Source organism: Helianthus annuus, chromosome 6, assembly GCF_002127325.2.
Source record: "Helianthus annuus cultivar XRQ/B chromosome 6, HanXRQr2.0-SUNRISE, whole genome shotgun sequence".
Lineage (NCBI taxonomy): Eukaryota > Viridiplantae > Streptophyta > Magnoliopsida > Asterales > Asteraceae > Helianthus > Helianthus annuus.
This window is the reverse complement of record NC_035438.2, coordinates 90,722,971-90,740,246: the sequence shown is the minus strand read 5'-3', so window position 1 is coordinate 90,740,246 and position 17,276 is coordinate 90,722,971. Positions and strand designations below refer to the sequence as shown.

Sequence of the window (17,276 nt, the reverse complement as noted above, 5' to 3'; positions counted from 1 at the left end):
TTGCGTCAATTACTTGCGCTAAGGAATTAAAAACTAATTGTTTTCTCTTTACCATTTTTATTTTACGCCAGGGGAATCGTACCCGATTCCCACGGCTTTAACCCAGTTGACCAATATACCTTTTTTAACTTTACCCCCTAGAGGCTATTTCTTTATGCATTCATTTTTATTTGTGACCCTAAGGTCACATTTGTACCTTAGAACTTTACCACTTATTTACGACCTAAAGGTCGTGATAATCCCGTAAATCATTCTTTACCTGTGTCATCCTTTAAAATGTACTTAATGTCAACACACCAAATTTTTTTAAATCATTATTTTCAGGTGTCAAGACCATTCGGGTCTCGTGACCTTTTATACCATATGTTCTCATTTTCCTTTGTCACACAAGACCCTTTAGACCGTGAGTACCAAAATTAATATTCTTTCTTTTGCCTGCCAGTCATGGCCCTTTAGACCATGAAGACAATTTTCTATTTTATTCCAATCATTACCCATGACTATGTTTGATCTTTATAGACAATACCTCCGTTTTTATGACCCCGCGAGGTTTTACATGCCTTTTTGTCAACTATGGCTCTTTCGTCCATAATACTTAATCCAAGGATTTCATTTTCAACTGTAACCCATTACCTGGGCTCATTATCCTTGTCTTTCACGCTCCCATTACCTAGTTTGTGTTTACGTTTATTTGAGCCATTATGATGTTTAAGCGCTTAAGCTTAAACCATCCATAATCTTTTCATGGGATTATTCCCTTTTCCATGAACCTCGTTTTTCCTACATCAGACGTATATGCATTTATTATAAGAACTTCATTGTATCATGTGTTTACTAGTTACTTGGCCTAGGTAAACAATCAACACATGGCATGTATGACCTTATTATAACTAAGACATTACCTCCCATGTAAGTGATCTCGGTTCATATCTGTATCTTCGATTTTATTTGGTAAAACCACTTTTTTGTTATATTACATAAAGATATTAATTGTTTTTTTGTGGAACAATTAATTTAGTGGAAATAATTGGTATCATTTAAAGAGTTAAACAAATAATGATTTATTATTAGATAATAATGGAAAGGTTATTTTATTGAATAATAAAATAAAATCAAAATGGTTTTGACTAGTGGTTTATTATTAGCGGAAAATAATTGTTATTAGACGGAAACGAGGAGTGATTATTATTAGATGATAATTAAACAAAGTGGTTAATTATTAGGCAATAAAACAAAGGTCAAGGGGTTGACCGGTAATTAATAGTTAATCTAGGATTAACTACATGGAAAGGAAGTCAAGAGTTAATGGGCTAGAGTGTAATTAATTGATCTATAAATAAATTCTTAATCACAAACCCTAATTCTACCAATAACAAGAAGAAAAGGATTAAGTTGAAAACCCTAGCCACCAAACTCTCCCCCACCCCTCTCTCTTTACAATTTATGGCCGATCCCACCATCGTCGCCACCGTCTGCTGGCCATCGCCCCACTGCCACATCATCGAGCTGCCATGCCGCCTCTGCCATCCTCCACCACCTCGTATCTTGGTGATTCAGTTCGGATTTTTCTCGCGTGTGGATTCTCATGGTGATCTTGGAGATTTTGTGATTCTGCTTGCTAGCGGAGCCCTTCGTTGAATCCATTATACGAGTCTCCAGCTTTCGTCAAGCTATAACCCTAAACCCGCTATGGTTGTGGATATATACAATTATCTCATTAGACTGTAAGTGGATCGCCAGTGGGAGTATTATCCGTATTTGTGTTTTATCACACTTCCGCATCTGAACTAATACTAAGAGTTAATATTTTTATTATACAAATTGGATTTTATAAAATAAATTAGATACCCAGAAATCCCAACACCACTTATAGATACTCTATCTTTTAGGTGGCAATCTTATTTTTTTGGGGTGTTAAGAAACAACCCACTGCCTCAAAGATCTAGTTGTGTTTCCAAATATCGGGCTATGGTGAACACGACTGTAGGAAATTTTGTGGGTTACTCATTTCCTTCGAGAGCTTCATGCGTTGCCACCAGATCAACTGTCTACTATATTACAACAAGATTGCTTTGTTCATGACCCAAAATCCAGTTTCACATAAACGAGCTAAACACATTAATTTGGACGATCATTTCATTCATAAGTTGGTTGCCTTAGGGAAATTATATACCAAGTTCGTTTCTACCAATCTTCAAGCGGTTGACATCTTTACCAGTGTCTTCCTCGTGTTTAATTTGAAAATCTCCGTGTCATGTTGCGTCTTAGTCCTCCACTGTGCATATTGGGGTGGGGGAGGGTATTAAATACTATTGAAAAATATTTTTTTTTATTTAATTGAGTATCTTTTGTTTTCAATAAACTCCATATTTAAAGGAGTGATTTTTGTATTATTAATATTAATATTAATATCTATTAATAAGACCGTGGAAATGAATAGTGTTTGTATCCGTGGTTTATTCCAATTCACCTATTTGGGCGGCCATTCCCTCTTGAAACACGTGTCCTCATGTTTACACCTTACTCAATGGTTTTACTTCACATGAAAGAGAACCGGAATAGGGAAAAGGGAGAGAAAGAGAGGGGCGGTGACCGGAGGGCCAGTACCGTAGCACCACCACCACGATCACCATCTTCATGTTGTGGTGTTTCTGTTTCTTTTTAGGGGTTTTTTTTCCTCAAAAAAGAAAGAAAGGAAAGAGGGAAGGAGAAGAGGGAGGGGCGGTGACTGGAGGGTCACCACTGTCACACCACCACCACTGTCACCATCTGGTGTCTGTTTATTGGGGGTTTTGACCTCCATACGAATGCTGGGCTCTCTCCATTTAGCACCGCCTCTGTTTCTCTCTCTGCAAATTTCTCTCTCTCAACGGTCGGGGAAATGAACATTTATCTTCGTGGTTTGTTCCGATTGACCTATTTTGGTGGTCATCTCTCCTTGAGGTTTTCAGTTGCAGCCATGGACTTCTATTTGGCTTTAGAACTCTGAGCCTGGGATGGGAAGTGCAACCATCTTTTGTTGTTTATGATTTGTCAAGTTTTAGGCATCTTTTTTAAAAAGACAGAGTAAGATTAGAGTGGTTGTCTTCTATTAATTTTTTTCTTATATTGTTGTTGAAGTCGTTGTATTCTCTTATTTTTTTATCATACTTGCGATTTTCCAGGGAGCTAATCATTTTGTGGTTGCTTGCTTGCTAATGAACTGAAGTATCGCTACCCATATGCAAAGGTAAAGAACCCTAATCTTTGATGATTTCTGCAAAATACTGTTCACGAGATTTTTTTGAGTCTTTTCATTGTTTGTATCTTGCAACTTTATGTTGAAATCATTTTCTTTTTGTTGAGAATGATAATCTATATAGACAATAGTCTTATGTCGCTTTTATTGAGGGTGCAATCTCTAGGTATGTATTATGCCTACCTAAACTTATAGTTAAATTACTATGACCAAACGCAAATGACGTATGGAAGAGGATGTGGAGGGTTAATTTCAGTTCAAAATGCATAGGCCTGGTGAAGACGCATGTAAGAACCGTCATGAGGGTTTCAGTTCAAGATGTGTGAACCTGTTTATGGTTGTATGAAGATGGGTTTAATCTTTGATTTGTGAACTGTGTTTGATGTGTTGTTTTGTGGTAATGTGATTGATCTGATTAGGGTTTGCTTGATTGGTTTAAGATAAAGTGGGGAAGAGTGGGTCAAAAAACGTTCAAATATTAACGATGCGAGATTGGCAAAGATCAGTAGGGTATGTAACGTGGTGTTATATGCCAGCATCTCCATTTCTCTGTTGAAGATCAATTAACTATTATGTATGTATCCTTGATGTAGCACTTCTTTGGGGGGAGCAATGGGCGTCTTCACCACGCAACCACTTCTACACTCTGTTAAAAGTCAAGCTATGCCAGGTGTTGGTTAAGGTAATGGTGAATGACAAGCAATACCTTTTGGTTTGGGTCGATCTTTGAACTAGGGCTTCAGATCTTTATGAATGTTATCTAATTGCAAGTTGGCTTTTTAATACTTAATATATCATTATATGAAAATGATACTAATTTTTCTGGTCAATATTTGATATCGAAACGTGTCATGAAATGTTATAAGCTTGAGATTTTAAATTGTAGGAAGGATGGTGTGATCATAGAGGAACATGGCAAGATGTTAAAGCCAAGATTCAAATAAGGCAAGAAGGTGCCTTTAAACGTGAATGAGCGCTAGCATATGATCTTGCTCAGGAGGTAATGAATCCTTACCTACTTGAGATTGTAAAATGGGTGGGTCAGGCCTGTTCCGTAAAGGTTCAAATGGGTTAACATTTTTTGTTAACCATAAGGTTAAACATTAGCTGAATGGTGCCTATGGTCATAGAAACCGGTGAAACCACCGGCTGGACCATTGGGCACTGGGTTGGTTATAGCTTCACACATTGCAGGTGTATTATATACAGATCAAGGGGGATAGCTATTGAATGTAACTATTATGTGTTGACTGGTAACACTGGTTCATGCCATAGTGATCAACGGGATTCTTAAGATCAACAGTGGGGACAGTGTATGTTATCATCCCATGTTTTGTGAAAAAATATATATAAGATTACAAATCAGAAGACCAAGTTGTTGTCTTTGTTTGGAACAGATTGTTATCACTAGACACATACACATAGCAAAAGAATGATTTTAAATTAATTTTCCATCCTATCACATTTCTTTTCATTTTGCTAAAGCATGCCACTTAATTTAAAATTGACACTCACTAAAATGTTGCAGTTCTTTTCAACATTTGTGGGCCTCGAGTCGAGTCCCATCTGATGATGCAGAACGGCCTGAATACAAGCTCTTATTATACAAGATACTGCAGGTAAGTCTTTTTTCTTTATGTAATGTAAATTACTACATTGCCCCTGTACATGTGATTGTATGTTATATAAGTTTTTTTCAGCAAGCACTTCTGGTTAGCGTGTGTAATGGATTTAAGTGTTTCGGAGGTTAATCGGTTTGCTAAAATACACAGGTGAAAGCACTAGCGACACAAAGAAGACTAGGTACTCGGATGCATGAAGAAAAAAACTTTTGTGATTTATGTATAACTAGAAGACTATGTTCGTACTTCTATAATTCTCTTAATATGTCACGTTGAGACACATCAACAACTTTTTGTATCAACTTCATTACTACAAATGAAATGTTCAAACCGATAACAATTCAGTTTAGCGCGCCGCAACGCGGGCGTGGATATCAACCTAGTTTTGCTAAATATTCATTATCAAAGAATGATAAAACTGAGGTTGATTCAATACAATATCCATACACCTTAATCATTTTTATGGCTCAACCCTTATGTAAAGGATATCATCTGGTCTGTTTAACGAACCAATCAATACTTGTTTTGGGGAAAGCTTTCTATCTTATCCGCCTATTAATTTTGTGTGCCCACACAATACTATAATCTAAAACTGATCTCATACACGATTCAGAAAGTTAACCATAAATGAAAATGCGAAACTTACATGTTTCAATTTTTGCTACTGTTGTTTTGAGACAATAGATAAACCATGAGATCTCAAGATAAACCATGTTTTCAGCCTTGTAAATTGACCATAGCCTTGTTACACCCCTTGAGCTCGACCCCAACTCTACATAGTCTTCACATACCTAACCATTCGCTTTCTTGGTTTTTGAAAATTGTTCGATTTTGGTTTTTAAATTTTTAGTTTTCACTTTGCCATGTGGCTTTGGTTCAATTATGCTTCAGATTTCGATTTTACATTTGGTCTTAAAATGTTTGGGCTTAAAAAATTCGCCAAATATTATAAATTGGTGCAAAACTTTGGCCTTTTTTTTGTTAATTCAGTCCGTTAATTGAATATCAAACAGTTAAACAAGGTTAAGTTCGGTTTGAAACACTTCAATTTTAGAATGAGGTATAACCTAAATAGAATCTTTATTTTTGGTTTTCAAAGAAAATAAAACTCGACTATAGGTTTGGATCGATTGCTTGGGTTTAGTTTTGTCAGTATGCAAATTCGGTTTAGTTAATCGTTATTTTCTCACGGAATAGTTGTTATTCCATACCATGTGATAATTATAGTTGATTGAAAAGTAATAAAAACAATTGACATGATGTCCTCGACAAGTAGGTACATAATGATGGGATTTAATTTTGAATAACTTTTTTTTTTTTTTTTAACGGCTAACGAATCCTCCAAGTGGACTAGTGGCAAAATTCATCACAGCGATACACTGGCCTCCGAACCGGGGAAAACACTCACCTAGAGCCGAAGCCCATGAACACTCGCCCGAAGGCATCACAGTGCGGTGAGGTAAACCCCGCTCAGTTCAAGGAACGAACTAACGATCTGCACCTATTCTTCTAGTCTCCCATCATTACCAGGTGCCGCAACAGATAATGGGGAGGGCGGGAATCAAACTTGGGTCCCTTAGAATACCAATCCTCCCACTTAGGGCAGTGGGGGTGGATCGTTATAGTCCGTGATACTCCAAATATAATGCGTGGAACAAGCTTGCACACCGCCGCCACCACAAAACATCACGCGTGAACAATTCAACGCGCTGAAAACATCACGCGTGGAAAATGAATATTACAAGTTTGCTTTTTTGACCGTTTGGCACAATATGAACATTTTTTTGAATGTTTGTGAGTGATGACCACCGCCACTAAAAAAGGCTTGTGAGTGATAAAATAGTGGTTCATGACATGCCGGAACTTGATTGAATGTTTGTGAGTGATGGAATTCTATCACTAGTGATCACCTTCACTCCCCTTACTACTCCACCATCACCTCATTGGCAACATTTCTATTGCCATAGGATGGGTTGTACAAGGGGTTGCTCATAAGACTATGGGGTGTGGAGGGGCTCGGGTTGGAGGCATTGCTCGACACGTGGCAGATGTGGGTTCCACCAGTCCATACCAAAAAAGTGGAGTGTGGTAGCGGCGTGGCTAGGCCGGCGTAGGTTGCCATATGGTTTTATGTTTTTAGAGTTGAGAATTATATTAAATAACACAAGTTATATTAATTTAAAAAAAGGTTACCTAAAAGCCGATCCTAAAAAGTAAAAAAAAAAAAACTACTTAATAAATCCTAAAAAAAAAACTACTTATTATATCCTAAAAGATTAAAAAAATTACAAAGTAAGGTAAATATTAAAGTGGGGAACCCACTTAAAATCCGTATTCTTATCGTGCATGTACTCGATCTTCGCGACCTCGACTCGATCGTCGTGGTTCAAGTCGCCTGTATGGACACGGTCGAAGCAAACTTTTAACTGATCTAACTTTGGTTTGAGCTTACGCCATTTGTGTTGACACGCGTTTAAGTTGTGACGCGTGATCCCGACGTATTCTTGGTATTGTTAAAACGCTCGATCCCAATACACGGTTTGACAGTGTTGTAGGGTTCGTTGTGCGTCAACAATCGACGTCACTAGTGTTATTTCCTTCTCTTCGGTCCAATGCACCATTTTCGACCTTTTTTGTGAGTTTGGTTGAAGATACGTAATTTGTGTTGGGTATTGGTTGAAGAAGAATGGGAAAATATATAATTTGGGTTGGGTATTTATAAGTAAAAAAAAATGTATTTTTTTTTTTAATTTGATTTATCATACCCTAACCGCCACCCTCAATGAGTACCCCAAACGGCTATATATTGACCCAGCCAATCAAAATCAGCCATGTCACACTACCTCTCTTCCGCCCTGTGCCAACGGGGCAATACTATGGCCAACGCTGACCGGTATGGTCTAGCCTGTATTCATTGACAACCGCCGCCTCAACTCACGCCCTACACCGGTCTAACTACGAGACCAACCGATTCCTGTCAGATTGGTCGTACTAAAAAGAGTAAAAACAAGTTAAATAACAAAAGCTGACAATACATCACCTAGTAGCCAGCTAGGATGATGGAAAAGTTTGTTTGTCTATAGATTAAAGTCATTGCAGATAAAGATGTTATTAAAACATGATATAGTTTGATTATATTTGTATGGCGTTTTATTTTACTTTATCTTTCCTTTCTTCCATCTAAAAGAGTTTATGTTTGAAAACTCATTCCCAAAAAGGATGTAGTTGAAACATATTTATCGAACAATATATAAGGTAAATATCATTTAGTAAACACCATTTGTGTTGACAACAACAAGAACTAATGCGAACAAATCAAAACTACTTAAAAAGGGTTTAAAACACACACAATTTTTTTATTTAATTTTTTTTTTACTAAAATCCTAACTTTTTATTAATAATTTTTTTATTATTGGAAAGTCGAGATTGAAATGTAAAATTTTTTAATAATAATAATAATAATAATAATAATAATAATAATAATAATAATAATAATAATAATAATAATAATAATAATAATAATAATAGTTTTTTAGCATTTTGTTTTGAGTTTAGTTTTAGCATTTAGCTTGAGTATGGGTGGGTGGGAGGATTAGTTTTTTTTTATTTTTATTTTTAAGGGGAGTGTTTAGGTTTTTGGGGGGTGGGGTGGGGGTTTAGGGTTTTCTTTCTTTATTATTATGATTATTATTATTATTATTATTATTATTAATTTTTTTTTTTTTGGGGGGGGGGAGTAGTTTTTTGGTGTGGTTTAGGTTTTGAGGGGTATAGGTGGGGGTTCATTGTTTGTTTAGTGTTCATGCGAGAATCACCATTTATCGTGAGAACCACTTGTGAACACAACCAAAATAAAATAAAAACAAACAATGAACTCTGCACCCAACCACAACCCAGAAACCAAAACATCCATCCCCAAAAACCTTAAAAAACCTAACGTGCCACCCCCTACCCATGCTAAATGCTAAAAACTAAATCCTAAAGCTAAACCCAAAACTAAATGCTAAAAAAAATTTTTTATAGTTAAATCGTGACTTTTTAGAAAAAAAAATTTATTCTAAAGTTGTGATTTTAATGGAATTTCTTTTTAAAAAAGTTGTGTGTTTTCGCGATTATCGCAATAAATGGTGGTTCCTAAATGATCTCGCAATAAAAAACTGGGGAACCGTGGGGAACTGATTCAAACGAACCCCGATTAGACTCATTCCAGCAGCGTTGGAATCGGCTCGTCGAACCCTAAATAGGATCTCTTAACCCTAAATCCTAACCCCTAAACCCTAAATATATTAGGGTTTGGCTTTTAGGGACTTATATTAGGGTTGTGTGTTAGGGTTTTGCTTTAGGATTAATAATTAATATTTTGGGTTTAGCCTTTAGGATTAACTTTAAGTGTTTATGGTTTAGCTTAGATTTTAGCCTTATTGTTTAGCTTTAGGGTTTTGTTTTAGAATTTAGGGTTTAGAGTTTAAAATTTCGAATTTAGGGTTGAGGGAATATAGTTAGGGTGGATGAGTCAGTTCCAATGCCGATGGAACGAGTCCAATCAGAGTTCGTTTTAGTCGGTTCCCCAGTTTTTTAGTGTTACTCAATGAATAGGATTCGGTTCAACTAAGAACAACCCTGAGTTGCGAGAACCATGAGAACTCCTACTTCACATATGAGTTGGGCCACAATTTGTTGCACAAACGTAGATACAAATGTTATATGCACATCTCTATAAAAAAATTGTCGAGGCGATAGTTATGTCTGATGTAAATTTCCTTTACAACTCATGTAAATTTTTGCATGTGACGTTTTTAAACATATTAAAAATATCATAAAAAAGTGAGAATACGAGAAATTAAACATTTAACTTGTCAAAAATATCATAAAGAATTCAATTTAATATGTAAAAAGATAATTTTTTTCAAAAAAAAAAAAATTGGGAGCTTTTGAATCATAAACTTTGAGTCACCCTAGTTTGTGATACTTTACCCGAATAATTGTCGATTGGAGTGAAAGTATAGATGTATCCCAAGTTTAGACATTTAGTGATTAAGAGGTAATAGTTTTTAGGTGTTGATGACGGGGGTAGCCCAAGACCAAATAAAATGACTTAAGTACATAAACGTCCGAAAGGTTAAATGGTTCGAAGGTTAAAAAGCTGTGAGGTGGGGAAAAGCAATGTGGAAACAGTAACCAGTCACAGCCAGGGATTGCTTCACCAACCCACAGCCGCAAAAGCAATGCAGGTCTGCAGAGCACGCGCTATTATCCAGGGGTCAAAAGGCTTCAACCCCCGAAAGGGCAAGCCCCTCGCTGCAAGCAAGGTCACTAGTCAAATGAATGCCTCTTTGTATTCTCCTATATAATTGACACTTCATTTACTGAGTTGAGACATTCAGGACCAGGCTTGTTTCCTTAAAACTCTGGTCATTCACATCGGGTACTTGCTTCGTGCGAGTTACTCCCTTTCACATCCAACACACACATATTCTATTTGTTCCTTCATCCGAATCTGAACACACTTCAGAGAAGGATCCTTTGCAAACAACAAGAATAAACTAGTGAACCTCCTTCCACGTCTTGCAAACGTGGGGGGACCCCACGACCTGCGTTAGGCAAGGTTAAACCCTTTAACCCTTTTGCCTAACCATCCTCGCTACTATCCTTGGTCTATTGTTTGTTGCATCAACAAGTTGGCGCCCACCGTGGGGCTACGCCGCTATTTCTCCTCAAAAAGACCTAGTAGTGTAGCTCATTTCTCTTGAAATCACCATGTCTGAAAGTGGATCCCCGGGTGAAGTAAATCAGGTTCCAAACACTTCAACCCCGGGTAGCAGCCAAGCTCATGTGGCTATACCAACCTCTTTCTCAACTCCGGGGAGCACACCCGAGTTTCTTACCTTAACACTCCGACTCCTTCCAGATCCGGAGTTCCTTCCCCTAATGTTGGTGTCCCTGACACTCCAACGCGTATCGCACTTACCCCCGAGGGTGTTGCCAACAATTTCCTTGAGTTGAGGTCTCTCCTCAACCAATATGTGAACAAAGAAAGGGATAAGGGAGTAAGGATTCGTCTAGACTATGATGAGCCTGAACCAACGCTGTCTCCCGGACCTCCCATTCCACCTTTTACAACCAGGAATGAGGCTGGTCCCAGTAATCCTCCAAACCCTATTCCATATTTGTCTATAATGGCAAACCCTACAATGCATCCTCTCTTTTCATCTCAACCAGTTACGAGTGGTGCTCCTCTGGGCCATGAGCTGACCCTAGATCAGCTCCTGCAATCCCCAGTGACAAGCCTTCCAGCTTCTACAACAACTTCATGGGAGCAAGCCCTATCCGTGCTCCCCCTGGCACGAAGCGTTGCTATGAGCACCCCCTTTGGAGTTAACTATTCAGTTGCACCCGGAAGCCTTCAAGGCTTCAACCCCATACCCCAGATGATGACCCAGATGATGGCCAACTTCCCATGGCAGCACTTTATCAATCAAGTACTGGCCACTCAAGGAAACAACGGCAATGGCAATAACACGAGAGTAGGGGTTGAAGAAGATTTGGCCAAACCCTAAAAGCTAAGTAACCTTTCATGCTTTTCACAGCAAATAGCCGATTATGATTTTCAAACGAAGATCAAGATGCCATCCCACATCAGAACGTACGATGGGTTTGAGGACCCAGAGGACCATCTTGAAATCTTCACCGGTGCAGCAAGGATTGAGAAGTGGTCAAATGCTGAATGTTGTCTAATGTTCATGCAAACTCTTGCCGGATCGGCCAGAATCTGGTTCAATGATTTACCTGCTCGAAGCATTCGAAGTCTCGATGATCTTAGCAAAGGTTTTCTGGCCAACTTCTCCCAACAAAGGCGATATGTCAAAGATGCGACAGTGATCTTTCAAATAAAACAACGTGACAATGAAAGTCTTCGCGAGTTTATTGAACGATACAAGAAGGAAGGTCTGACATATGTAGGGGCAGATGAGAAAATTAGGGTAGCCAGTTTCATGAATGCTATCACCTCGAAATATCTCACAAGAGATTTCAACAAATCCCTGCCCAAGACCTTGGAAGAAGCTCTCGAAAGGGCAGAAGCCCATATCCGGGGAGAGGAGGCGGTTGATATTAAAGAGCAAAGGAAAAGAGGGTCTAGTTGGCGAAGCGACAGCCCAGCCAGAAAAAGAGGGAACTATAACTCCTACGACAAACGACAGAAGGGTTCAGACCATCGAAGGTCTGAAGGTCAGATCCCTCCAACCAGGGAGAAAGGCATGAGTTTCACACCCCTCACAAAGACTCCTCAAGATATCCTTGCCACGGAAGAAGTCAATCAGAACTTTAGGCCTCCTAGGCCTCTCCCCAAAAGCAGGAAAAATGAGAACTCCACACAGTATTGTGAGTTCCATGAAGAAAAGGGTCACCACACCAATGATTGCTTCCAGCTCAAGAAAAGAATTGAAAAGGCTGTTAAGTCTGGAGAACTCGCTCATTTGGTAAAAGGGGTTCGGGACAAAATGGCTGAAGGAAAGGGTAAGGAAGTCAATATGGTGGACTTCGATGGAAGGGTTCCTCACAAAAGACAACGGTTGGAAGATTGGGAGCTTCAGTGTGTTTGCTTTCCCCCAACAGAAAAAGATCCTCTTTCAAGCCCTCTTGTGGTTTAGCTTAGATTTTAGCCTTATTGTTTAGCTTTAGGGTTTTGTTTTAGAATTTAGGGTTTAGAGTTTAAAATTTCGAATTTAGGGTTGAGGGAATATAGTTAGGGTGGATGAGTCAGTTCCAATGCCGATGGAACGAGTCCAATCAGAGTTCGTTTTAGTCGGTTCCCCAGTTTTTTAGTGTTACTCAATGAATAGGATTCGGTTCAACTAAGAACAACCCTGAGTTGCGAGAACCATGAGAACTCCTACTTCACATATGAGTTGGGCCACAATTTGTTGCACAAACGTAGATACAAATGTTATATGCACATCTCTATAAAAAAATTGTCGAGGCGATAGTTATGTCTGATGTAAATTTCCTTTACAACTCATGTAAATTTTTGCATGTGACGTTTTTAAACATATTAAAAATATCATAAAAAAGTGAGAATACGAGAAATTAAACATTTAACTTGTCAAAAATATCATAAAGAATTCAATTTAATATGTAAAAAGATAATTTTTTTCAAAAAAAAAAAATTGGGAGCTTTTGAATCATAAACTTTGAGTCACCCTAGTTTGTGATACTTTACCCGAATAATTGTCGATTGGAGTGAAAGTATAGATGTATCCCAAGTTTAGACATTTAGTGATTAAGAGGTAATAGTTTTTAGGTGTTGATGACGGGGGTAGCCCAAGACCAAATAAAATGACTTAAGTACATAAACGTCCGAAAGGTTAAATGGTTCGAAGGTTAAAAAGCTGTGAGGTGGGGAAAAGCAATGTGGAAACAGTAACCAGTCACAGCCAGGGATTGCTTCACCAACCCACAGCCGCAAAAGCAATGCAGGTCTGCAGAGCACGCGCTATTATCCAGGGGTCAAAAGGCTTCAACCCCCGAAAGGGCAAGCCCCTCGCTGCAAGCAAGGTCACTAGTCAAATGAATGCCTCTTTGTATTCTCCTATATAATTGACACTTCATTTACTGAGTTGAGACATTCAGGACCAGGCTTGTTTCCTTAAAACTCTGGTCATTCACATCGGGTACTTGCTTCGTGCGAGTTACTCCCTTTCACATCCAACACACACATATTCTATTTGTTCCTTCATCCGAATCTGAACACACTTCAGAGAAGGATCCTTTGCAAACAACAAGAATAAACTAGTGAACCTCCTTCCACGTCTTGCAAACGTGGGGGGACCCCACGACCTGCGTTAGGCAAGGTTAAACCCTTTAACCCTTTTGCCTAACCATCCTCGCTACTATCCTTGGTCTATTGTTTGTTGCATCAACAAGTTGGCGCCCACCGTGGGGCTACGCCGCTATTTCTCCTCAAAAAGACCTAGTAGTGTAGCTCATTTCTCTTGAAATCACCATGTCTGAAAGTGGATCCCCGGGTGAAGTAAATCAGGTTCCAAACACTTCAACCCCGGGTAGCAGCCAAGCTCATGTGGCTATACCAACCTCTTTCTCAACTCCGGGGAGCACACCCGAGTTTCTTACCTTAACACTCCGACTCCTTCCAGATCCGGAGTTCCTTCCCCTAATGTTGGTGTCCCTGACACTCCAACGCGTATCGCACTTACCCCCGAGGGTGTTGCCAACAATTTCCTTGAGTTGAGGTCTCTCCTCAACCAATATGTGAACAAAGAAAGGGATAAGGGAGTAAGGATTCGTCTAGACTATGATGAGCCTGAACCAACGCTGTCTCCCGGACCTCCCATTCCACCTTTTACAACCAGGAATGAGGCTGGTCCCAGTAATCCTCCAAACCCTATTCCATATTTGTCTATAATGGCAAACCCTACAATGCATCCTCTCTTTTCATCTCAACCAGTTACGAGTGGTGCTCCTCTGGGCCATGAGCTGACCCTAGATCAGCTCCTGCAATCCCCAGTGACAAGCCTTCCAGCTTCTACAACAACTTCATGAGAGCAAGCCCTATCCGTGCTCCCCCTGGCACGAAGCGTTGCTATGAGCACCCCCTTTGGAGTTAACTATTCAGTTGCACCCGGAAGCCTTCAAGGCTTCAACCCCATACCCCAGATGATGACCCAGATGATGGCCAACTTCCCATGGCAGCACTTTATCAATCAAGTACTGGCCACTCAAGGAAACAACGGCAATGGCAATAACACGAGAGTAGGGGTTGAAGAAGATTTGGCCAAACCCTAAAAGCTAAGTAACCTTTCATGCTTTTCACAGCAAATAGCCGATTATGATTTTCAAACGAAGATCAAGATGCCATCCCACATCAGAACGTACGATGGGTTTGAGGACCCAGAGGACCATCTTGAAATCTTCACCGGTGCAGCAAGGATTGAGAAGTGGTCAAATGCTGAATGTTGTCTAATGTTCATGCAAACTCTTGCCGGATCGGCCAGAATCTGGTTCAATGATTTACCTGCTCGAAGCATTCGAAGCCTCGATGATCTTAGCAAAGGTTTTCTGGCCAACTTCTCCCAACAAAGGCGATATGTCAAAGATGCGACAGTGATCTTTCAAATAAAACAACGTGACAATGAAAGTCTTCGCGAGTTTATTGAACGATACAAGAAGGAAGGTCTGACATATGTAGGGGCAGATGAGAAAATTAGGGTAGCCAGTTTCATGAATGCTATCACCTCGAAATATCTCACAAGAGATTTCAACAAATCCCTGCCCAAGACCTTGGAAGAAGCTCTCGAAAGGGCAGAAGCCCATATCCGGGGAGAGGAGGCGGTTGATATTAAAGAGCAAAGGAAAAGAGGGTCTAGTTGGCGAAGCGACAGCCCAGCCAGAAAAAGAGGGAACTATAACTCCTACGACAAACGACAGAAGGGTTCAGACCATCGAAGGTCTGAAGGTCAGATCCCTCCAACCAGGGAGAAAGGCATGAGTTTCACACCCCTCACAAAGACTCCTCAAGATATCCTTGCCACGGAAGAAGTCAATCAGAACTTTAGGCCTCCTAGGCCTCTCCCCAAAAGCAGGAAAAATGAGAACTCCACACAGTATTGTGAGTTCCATGAAGAAAAGGGTCACCACACCAATGATTGCTTCCAGCTCAAGAAAAGAATTGAAAAGGCTGTTAAGTCTGGAGAACTCGCTCATTTGGTAAAAGGGGTTCGGGACAAAATGGCTGAAGGAAAGGGTAAGGAAGTCAATATGGTGGACTTCGATGGAAGGGTTCCTCACAAAAGACAACGGTTGGAAGATTGGGAGCTTCAGTGTGTTTGCTTTCCCCCAACAGAAAAAGATCCTCTTTCAAGCCCTCTTGTGGTAGAAGCTACTGTGGGAACGTTGCAAACATATAGGGCATACATAGACACTAGGGCGGCCACTGAAATCTTGTTCGAGAAATTCTTCAACCGTTTGAGTAATGAAGAACGTTCAAGGCTTCAACCCTCTGGAACCTCCATAAAAGGTATTGCCGATATCCCCCTCAAGCCTTTAGGACAACTGACACTTAATGTTCATTTCAGCGAAGGTCAGAAGGAAAGAATCCAACCACTCACCTTTGTGGTTATCAACATACCTTCAAACTATGATGTGATCATAGGAAGACTAGGACAGTGTGCATTCTACATGGCCGTGTTTGTTGGACATGGCACAGTCAAATTTCCAACCGAGAGGGGGATAGCAACCCTTCAACCCTCTCAAGAAGCCTACCTGGTTGAAGGTGAAAGTTCCAGAAGTGAAGAAGACAAGCAAAGGCTAATCATAAATCCTAAGTACCCTGAACAGAGAATAAGGGTCAATCCAAGCCTTTCACAGGAAACACTCTCTTATCTGGAAAAGTTGTTAACACATTACAGTGAGGTCTTCGCTTGGTGTCCATAGGATATGACAGGGATCCCCCGAAACATTGCTGAACATGAGTTAAAAATAGCAACCGATGTTAAGGCCGTGGTCCAAAAGAAAAGAAGCTTAGCACCCGAGAGAAGCCTGGCTGCTTGCCAAGAGGTCGAGAAGCTCGTATCAGCCGGCATTCTCCGAGAAGTCAAGTACCAATCATGGGTTGCAAACCCGGTTATGGTCAAGAAACCAGAAAACTCTTGGAGGATGTGCATAGACTTCAAGGATCTCAACAAGGCTTGTCCTAAGGACTGCTATTCACTACCGGAAATCGATCTCAAGGTTGACTCGCTCACCGGTTACCCTTTCAAATGCTTTCTTGATGCTTACAAAGGGTATCAGCAAGTACTCATGAAAGAAGAAGACGGAGAGAAGACAACGTTCCACACTGATAAAGGAATCTTCTGCTACAAGAAGATGCCTTTTGGACTCAAGAACGCAGGAGCAACCTACCAACGTCTAGTAAACAAAGCCTTTACAAGCCAAATTGGTAAAAACATGGAGGCATACTTCGATGACTTGGTGATCAAAAGCAAGACGGAGTATCAAATGCTTGACGACATTCAAGAAACTTTCAAGAATCTCAGAAAGGTTAACATGAAGCTTAACCCTGAAAAATGCTCATTTGGGTTTGAAGAAGGAAAATTCCTGGGTCACATTGTTGGGAAGCAAAGCATCAAGGCTAACCCAAACAAAGTAAAGGCTGTCCTCGAAACCAAACCACCAAAAACCAAAAAGGAGGTGGAAAGCTTAAACGGGAAGCTTGCAGCCTTGAAGCGTTTCACCTCCAAGTTGGCTGAAAGGTCTCTACCCTTCTACAAAACACTCAAAAATTGTTCTGATAAAAAGGATTTCAAGTGGACCGATGAGGCTGAAGAAGCCTTCAACCAGATGAAACAACATCTTGCTTCCTTGCCAGACATTGCAGCTCCTGAAACGGGGGAATTAATTTC

The 17,276-nt window shown here is 39.9% G+C and overlaps 1 long non-coding RNA gene across 3 annotated transcripts; it reads left to right on the top strand.

Annotated features, from left to right (window-relative positions):
* Positions 1 to 2,591: 2,591 nt before the first annotated feature.
* On the top strand, positions 2,592 to 5,189 carry LOC118479647. Of its 3 annotated transcripts, XR_004859778.1 has the most exons (6): positions 2,592 to 3,066; positions 3,165 to 3,748; positions 3,832 to 3,920; positions 4,125 to 4,238; positions 4,767 to 4,857; positions 5,011 to 5,189. It is a non-coding gene; the product is annotated as an uncharacterized LOC118479647 (long non-coding RNA). The 3 variants fall into 3 exon arrangements; XR_004859777.1 differs by having other exon boundaries at positions 3,165 to 3,920; XR_004859779.1 differs by having other exon boundaries at positions 3,165 to 3,920; positions 4,125 to 4,551.
* Positions 5,190 to 17,276: the final 12,087 nt, after the last annotated feature.